This window comes from Oncorhynchus kisutch, linkage group LG13 (genome assembly GCF_002021735.2).
Source record: "Oncorhynchus kisutch isolate 150728-3 linkage group LG13, Okis_V2, whole genome shotgun sequence".
NCBI classification, from domain to species: Eukaryota; Metazoa; Chordata; class Actinopteri; order Salmoniformes; family Salmonidae; genus Oncorhynchus; species Oncorhynchus kisutch.
This window is the reverse complement of record NC_034186.2, coordinates 3,222,504-3,231,581: the sequence shown is the minus strand read 5'-3', so window position 1 is coordinate 3,231,581 and position 9,078 is coordinate 3,222,504.

Here is a 9,078-nt window from a genome sequence, read left to right as displayed (position 1 = left end):
TTCCAAATCAGAGCGATTGGAGCGGATTGTTAATGTGATTTAATTAGCATCGTGTTTGAAGTGTATGGAAACCACTCAGGTCGTTGAGTCAAGGCCAAGGCCAACCGCTGAATGTCAAACCCTTTAAATGAACTCTAGCGCTCCTAAATAAACAGTGTAGACCTATGTAATGCACTCTCTCACAAGGCAAAATATAGTCCTTTCAAATCGTGAAATATAAATAAGCCTATTTTTTTTCTCCAAAATTCAATTTAGATTTGGATCCAAATCAGTGGAAATAATTTACGGTTGATCTGAAATTAGAGCCCGGACGCTTCCGAATGGATGGAGAATCATCAATGCGTCGACTAGCCATGCGGTCACTTTGTGTGATGAATTGTAGGCTGAACATGTCCAACAGACAGTAAGCCACAAATTATATGAAGTGCGCAACATTGTGTCAAGTGAATATTGGAAATCAATGCGCCTGGCACAATTCTGCCTATCGAATTAAGATTTGCTTTTGTTGCATAGCAACTTTCAAATCCAGATCCCACTTTGTGACATTAGGCTACTGCGTGATAGCGCGTTATAGTAAACCTTATGCATTGCCTTTATATCTTAGTTCCTATTTGATTGATTAGTTATTGAAGTTATGCCTAAAGCAAAGACCATGTCGGCTAATTTGCTTTATGGGTATTAAAGCTAACAATCCTTTTTTATATATAAAAACATTTATCTTTCAAGTCTATTTTAGGCGATTTTGTGTCCATTTGTTTATTATCTGTTTTCAATCACATTTCTTTTTAAAAGTCCTTTTTACGTCAGTAGTTGTCACAAAGTGCTTTATAATCACTTTAACTTTGCATAAAGGGCTTTCCTTGCATTTCCTCGTTAATGTTCTAGCGGTTTCCATGGAGATCTTTTTCAGCCATTAACGGCCACATCTAGTGACCTGTCTGTCTGACTGAGCAAATAGAGGGCGCCTCTTTTTTTCTCAGCTTTTTAAAAACTTAAGCCGTAACACTTTTTTTGTTCAATTGATTATGGATTAAAACGTTTATTTTAAGAAAGTCCTTTTTTTTAAGTATGAAAAATGAATAAGATGTATGCCAATGTATGGGGGACAATTTAATTGTATTATTGACGTAGGCTATTGAATCACTTTCATGGTATCATTCCTTTATGTTGCTCTACTCTCTTTGAATTGGAAAAAAAAAAAAAAAAACATCGTTCCGTCTGGTCCTTTTTATTAGATCCAGCCTGGCTCTTATTAAAGTGTCTAAACTGAGCGACAGCTAGGGTGGCCTCCTCATTTATTTTATTTATTTATTATTGTTGACATGACATACTTATAGTCTGTCCTTCCTTTTCTGCAAGTGAACACGACTTGTTTTTGTCTGTAGCGTTGTGTGGAGTGGAGCCGGGCATTGAGCAGCAGCCCTCAGTACTGCCTGTTATCCTACACTACTGCTGTGTGTCACTACTCTGTCCCTGCTTCCTTAAGTGGGACTGGCTTCAGCTGATTCATGTCCTTCCAACCAGGCTCTATGTACTGACCTCTGCTATTTAAGATGGTTACTGAAGAGGAGACCAATGCCACGTCCTGAATGGTTCCCCATTCCTTATCTATTCCCATAGGGGCTCTGGTAAAAACCTAGTGCACTATATAGGGACTTAGGGTGCCATTTGGGATGTTGGGGCTGTGATCACTGAGCACATAACCCCATGTTGCAGCCTACTTAGTGTCTTCTCTGGTTACAATATCAAGTGTCTATACAGACCGCAAAAAAACCTAAATAAATAAAAGGAAAACATATTTATAGAAATAGTTTGTGGACTTGAGAGATGCGTTTAAATGAGTTGGGTGGTATGATTGCTCTGGTCCCAGATCTGTTCGTGTCAACTCCTTGGCGTAATAATGTGTGAACAAACAGATCTGTGACCAGGCTATGGTATGACTGGGATCTAGCCCACCTGGGTAGCTGTGGTTATGGTGGCTCCGCATCGTGGACTGTCCTGCCTCTTCTCTCAGCCGACTCACTCCCTGGCATAGGAGGAGCATCTGCTGGGCTGGGGAGACAAGGGGAACACATTTAGTAAAACATCTGGAATTAGATTTGTCTGAAAATAAATGGTATGTTTTGCATAGATTACCAGGGTAGGATGAATGTTGTTTAAAAATAAATAATCTAAGACACCGTTATTAAGCCCGTTCCTAATAGAGGCAAAGCTTAAAGGGGCAATGTGCAGTTGTTTCATACATTTATTTATTTCTTTACTTTTGAATTAATGAAATGTACCCAATGATTCTTGAAGGATATGACTTATAATCTCTTTATGTAGTGTTGTGTTGTCTCTCATGTCGTGATGTGTTTTTTTTGTCCTATATTTATTTATTTATTTTTAATCTCAGGCCCCTGTCCCCGCAGGAGGCCTTTTGCCTTTTGGTAGGCCGTCATTGTAAATAAGAATTTGTCCTTAACTGACTTGTCTAGTTAAATAAAGGTACATTTAAAAAATAAATAAAAAAATGCCTCATGAGTTTAGTTCAACTGTCGTACCCCGTCAGAAACCAAAATGTAACCTTGTTTAACTCCAATGTATGTAAATTAAAATTAAATAAACACTATATAGCCTCAAAACATGGCTAAAACTCTAATTGTTATATCATGGTCAGTCCTTGCGTCTATAGCTCTGTCTATGAATTCGAGAGTGGTTACATTTCTCCAGGCCATCCCTCAAAATGTTTTTTAATGGCAAGGACTTGGGTAGAATGAAACCTTGAGAAGGACCATACCCTAGAGGTAAAGCCCTCTCCCCTGGAAACAGACCATGCCCTAGACGTAAAGCCCTCCCCCCTGGAAACAGACCATGCCCTAGAGGTAAAGCCCTCTCCTCTGGAAACAGACCATGCCCTAGAGGTAAAGCCCTCTCCCCTGGAAACAGACCATGCCCTAGATGTAAAGCCCTCCCCCCTGGAAACAGACCATGCCCTAGAGGTAAAGCCCTCTCCTCTGGAAACAGACCATGCCCTAGAGGTAAAGCCCTCTCCTCTGGAAACAGACCATGCCCTAGAGGTAAAGCCCTCTCCCCTGGAAACAGACCATGCCCTAGACGTAAAGCCCTCCCCCCTGGAAACAGACCATGCCCTAGAGGTAAAGCCCTCTCCTCTGGAAACAGACCATGCCCTAGAGGTAAAGCCCTCTCCTCTGGAAACAGACCATGCCCTAGAGGTAAAGCCCTCCCCTTCTGGAAACAGACCATGCCCTAGAGGTAAAGCCCTCTCCTCTGGAAACAGACCATGCCCTAGAGGTAAAGCCCTCTCCCCTGGAAACAGACCATGCCCTAGAGGTAAAGCCCTCTCCTCTGGAAACAGACCATGCCCTGGAGGTAAAGCCCTCCCCCTGGAAACAGACCATGCCCTAGAGGTAAAGCCCTCCCCTCTGGAAACAGACCATGCCCTAGAGGTAAAGCCCTCCCCCTGGAAACAGACCATGCCCTAGAGGTAAAGCCCTCCCCTCTGGAAACAGACCATGCCCTAGAGGTAAAGCCCTCTCCTTCTGGAAACAGACCATGCCCTAGAGGTAAAGCCCTCCCCCCTGGAAACAGACCATACCCTAGAGGTAAAGCCCTCTCCCCTGGAAACAGACCATGCCCTAGAGGTAAAGCCCTCTCCTCTGGAAACAGACCATGCCCTAGAGGTAAAGCCCTCTCCTCTGGAAACAGACCATGCCCTAGAGGTAAAGCCCTCCCCCCTGGAAACAGACCATGCCCTAGAGGTAAAGCCCTCCCCCCTGGAAACAGAACATGCCCTAGAGGTAAAGCCCTCCCTTCTGGAAACAGACCATGCCCTACATTTTGATACAGTTGATGTTTATATTGCTATCATGCCAAGCCCCCCTTCCACTGCCAAGCCCCCTTCCACCACCAAGCCCCCTTCCACCACCAAGCCCCCTTCTCCTGCCAAGCCCCCCTCTTGTACACTGCTGCTACTCGCTGTTTGTTTGTTACCTATGCATAGTCACATCGCCCCCACCTGCATGTACAGATTGCCTCGACTAACCTGTACCCCTCCACACTGACTCAGTACCGGTACCCCCTGTATATAGCCTCCACACTGACTCAGTACCGGTACCCCCTATATATAGCCTCCACACTGACTCAGTACCGGTACCCCCTGTATATAGCCTCCACATTGACTCAGTACCGGTGCCCCCTGTATATAGTCTCCACACTGACTCTGTACCGGTGCCCCCTGTATATAGCCTCCACACTGACTCAGTACCGGTGCCCCCTGTATATAGCCTCCACATTGACTCTGTACCGTAACACCCTGTATATAGCCTCCACATTGACTCTTTACCGGTACCCCCTGTATTTAGCCTCCACATTGACTCTGTACCGGTACCCCCTGTATGGAGCCTCCACATTGACTCTGTACCGGTACCTCCTGTATATAGCCTCCACATTGACTCTGTACCGGTACACCCTGTATATAGCCTCCACATTGACTCTGTACCGGTACCTCCTGTATATAGCCTCCACATTGACTCTGTACCGGTACACCCTGTATATAGCCTCCACATTGACTCTGTACCGGTACCCCTGTATATAGCCTCCACATTGACTCTGTACCGTAATACCCTGTATATAGCCTCCACATTGACTCTGTACCGGTACCCCCTGTATGGAGCCTCCACATTGACTCTGTACCGGTACCTCCTGTATATAGCCTCCACATTGACTCTGTACCGGTACACCCTGTATATAGCCTCCACATTGACTCTGTACCGGTACCTCCTGTATATAGCCTCCACATTGACTCTGTACCGGTACACCCTGTATATAGCCTCCACATTGACTCTGTACCGGTACCCCTGTATATAGCCTCCACATTGACTCTGTACCGTAATACCCTGTATATAGCCTCCACATTGACTCTGTACCGGTACCCCCTGTATATAGCCTCCACACTGACTCAGTACCGGTGCCCCCTGTATTTAGCCTCCACATTGACTCTGTACCGGTACCTCCTGTATATAGCCTCCACATTGACTCTGTACCGGTACACCCTGTATATAGCCTCCACATTGACTCTGTACCGGTACCCCTGTATATAGCCTCCACATTGACTCTGTACCGTAATACCCTGTATATAGCCTCCACATTGACTCTGTACCGGTACCCCCTGTATATAGCCTCCACACTGACTCAGTACCGGTGCCCCCTGTATTTAGCCTCCACATTGACTCTGTACCGGTACACCCTGTATATAGCCTCCACACTGACTCAGTACCGGTGCCCCCCTGTATATAGCCTCTACATTGACTCTGTACCGGTACCCCCTGTATATAGCCTCCACATTGACTCAGTACCGGTACCCCCTGTATATAGCCTCCACACTGACTCAGTACCGGTGCCCCCTGTATATAGCCTCCACATTGACTCAGTACCGGTGCCCCCTGTATATAGCCTCCACATTGACTCAGTACCGGTGCCCCCTGTATATAGCCTCCACACTGACTCAGTACCGGTGCCCCCTGTATATAGCCTCCACATTGACTCAGTACCGGTACCCCCTGTATTTAGCCTCCACACTGACTCAGTACCGGTGCCCCCTGTATATAGCCTCCACATTGACTCAGTACCGGTACCCCCTGTATTTAGCCTCCACACTGACTCAGTACCGGTGCCCCCTGTATATAGCCTCCACATTGACTCAGTACCGGTGCCCCCTGTATATAGCCTCCACATTGACTCTGTACCGGTACCCCCTGTATATAGCCTCCACACTGACTCTGTACCGGTGCCCCCTGTATATAGCCTCCACATTGACTCAGTACCGGTGCCCCCTGTATATAGCCTCCACATTGACTCAGTACTGGTGCCCCCTGTATATAGCCTCCACATTGACTCAGTACCGGTGCCCCCTGTATTTAGCCTCCACATTGACTCAGTACCGGTGCCCCCTGTATTTAGCCTCCACATTGACTCTGTACCGTAACACCCTGTATATATTTCTTCTTCTTGAACTGCACTGTTGGTTAAGTGCTTGTAGTCAGCATTTCACGGTAAAGTCAACACTTGTTGTATTCAGCATTTCACGGTAAAGTCAACACTTGTTGTATTCAGCATTTCACGGTAAAGTCAACACTTGTTGTATTCAGCATTTCACGGTAAAGTCAACACTTGTAGTATTCGGCTCATGTTGCAAATAAAGTTTGATTTGAATTCCCCTGTCAAGCCCCCCCTTCCAGCGCCAACCCCCCCTTCCAGCGCCAACCCCCCCTTCCAGCGTCAAGCCCCCCTTCCAGCGCCAAGCCCCCCCTTCCAGCGCCAAGCCCCCCCTTCCAGCGCCAAGCCCCCCTTCCAGCGCCAACCCCCCTTCCAGCGCCAAGCCCCCCTTCCAGCGCCAAGCCCCCCTTCCAGCGCCAAGCCCCCCCTTCCAGCGCCAAGCCCCCCTTCCAGCGCCAAGCCCCCCCTTCCAGCGCCAAGCCCCCCTTCCAGCGCCAAGCCCCCCTTCCAGCGCCAACCCCCCCTTCCAGCGCCAACCCCCCCTTCCAGCGCCAAGCCCCCCCTTCCAGCGCCAAGCCCCCCCTTCCAGCACCAACCCCCCCTTCCAGCGCCAAGCCCCCCCTTCCAGCGCCAACCCCCCCTTCCCGCGCCAAGCCCCCCCCTTCCAGCGCCAACCCCCCCTTCCCGCGCCAACCCCGCCTTCCCGCGCCAAGCCCCCCCTTCCCGCGCCAACCCCCCTTCCCGCGCCAAGCCCCCCTTCCCGCGCCAAGCCCCCCTTCCCGCGCTAACCCCCCCTTCCCGCGCCAAGCCCCCCTTCCCGCGCCAACCCCCCCTTCCAGCGCCAACCCCCCCTTCCCGCGCCAACCCCCCCTTCCCGCGCCAAGCCCCCCCCTTCCAGCGCCAACCCCCCCTTCCCGCGCCAAGCCCCCCCTTCCCCCCCTTCCCGCGCCAACCCCCCCTTCCCCCGCAAAAGATAAAAAGACAAACATGTTTTGAAACTGTATCTTTTGTAACAAGTGGGGCCCTATGAGGTAATAGGAAAGAGTGAAGACAGGAAAAGAGTTGTTCTATAAATAGTCTCAGACTCTTTCCGTGTGGGCTCGTTGGGTTGAGATAGAGCAGAGTTGATACTGTGTTCTGCTCAGACTCTTTCTGTGTGGGCTCGTTGGGTTGAGATAGAGCAGAGTTGATACTGTGTTCTGCTCACACTCTCCGTGTGGGCTCGTTGGGTTGAGATAGAGCAGAGTTGATACTGTGTTCTGCTCAGACTCTTTCTGTGTGGGCTCGTTGGGTTGAGATAGAGCAGAGTTGATACAGGAGCCAGAGATGGTTATGACTTTTAGTTATAACTGTTCAGGATCTTTATATCAGTGGCTAAGTTCTGTATAGACACAATCAACCTAGTCTGATAGTACAGATACGGAAAGTATTCAGACCCCTTCACTCTTTCCACATTTTTGTTAAGTTAAAGCCTTAATTTAAAATGGATTAAAGATATATTTATTCTCATCAATCTACACACAATACCCCATAATGACAAAGATAAAAACATGTTTTAAAAATTTTTGCAAATGTATTCAAATAAAAACAGAAATACCTTATTTACATAAGAATTCAGACCATTTTCGATGAGACTCAAAATTGAGCTCAGGTGCATCCTGTTTCCATTGATCATCCTTGAGATGTCTCTACAACTTGATTGGAGTCCACCTGTGGTAAATTAAATTGATTGGACATGATTTGGAAAGGCACACACCTGTCTATATAAAAGGTCTCACAGTTGACAGTGTATGTACAAATCTGTCGTTCTGCCCCTGAACAGGCAGTTAACCCACTGTTCCTAGGCCCTCATTGAAAATAAGAATTTGTTCTTAACTGACTTGCCTGGTTAAATAAAGGTAAAAAAAATAATAATAAAAAAAAAAATGTCAGAGCAAAAACCAAGCCATGAGGTCGAAGGAATTGACCTTAAAGCTATGTGATAGGATTGTGTCGAGGCACAGATCTGGGGAAGGATACCATAAAATAACCAGCACCACATCTGTGGGGACGTTTTTCAACAGCAGTGACTGGGAGACTAGTCAGGATCGAGGGAAAGATGAACGGAGCAAAGTACAGAGAGAGCCTTGATGAAAACCTGCTCCAACCTCAGGACCTCAGACTGGGGCGAAGGTTCACTTCCAACAGGACAACAACCCTAAGCACACAGCCAAGACAACGCAGGAGTCGCTTCGGGACAAGTCTCTGAATGTCCTTGAGTGTTCCAGCCAAAGCCCGGACTTCAACCTGATCGAACATCTCTGGAGATACCTGAGAATAGCTGTGCAGCGATGCTCCCCATCCAACCTGACAGAGCTTGAGAGGATCTGCAGAGAAGAATGGGAGAAACTCCCCAAATACAGGTGTGCCAAGCTTGTAGCATCATACCCAAGAAGACTCGAGACTGTAATCGCTGCCAAAGGTGCTTCAACAAAGTACTGAGTAAAGGGTCTGAATACTAATGTAAATGTGATATTTACGTTTTTTTTTTAAATACATTTCTAAAAAATGGGTTTTGCTTCGTCATTATGGGGTATTGTGATGTCATTATGGGGTATTGTGATGTCATTATGGGGTATTGTGATGTCATTATGGGGTATTGTGATGTCATTATGGGGTATTGTGATGTCATTATGGGGTATTGTGATGTCATTATGGGGTATTGTGATGTCATTATGGGGTATTGGGATGTCATTATGGGGTATTGTGATGTCATTATGGGGTATTGTGATGTCATTATGGGGTATTGTGATGTCATTATGGGGTATTGTGATGTCATTATGGGGTATTGTGATGTCATTATGGGGTATTGTGTGTAGATTTATGAGGGGGAAAAAACGATTTAATCCATCTTATAATAAGGCTGTAACGTAACAAAATGTGGAAAAAGTCAAGGGGTCTGAATACTTTCCGAATGCCCTGTACGTGTTAGTAATTGTCAGGTTGTCATAAAATTAGAGTTAGCTTTTAACCCGACTTGCCTGGTTAAATAAAGGTTATGAAATAAAAGCAACGATGACGAGGGTGACCTGTCAAATAAAT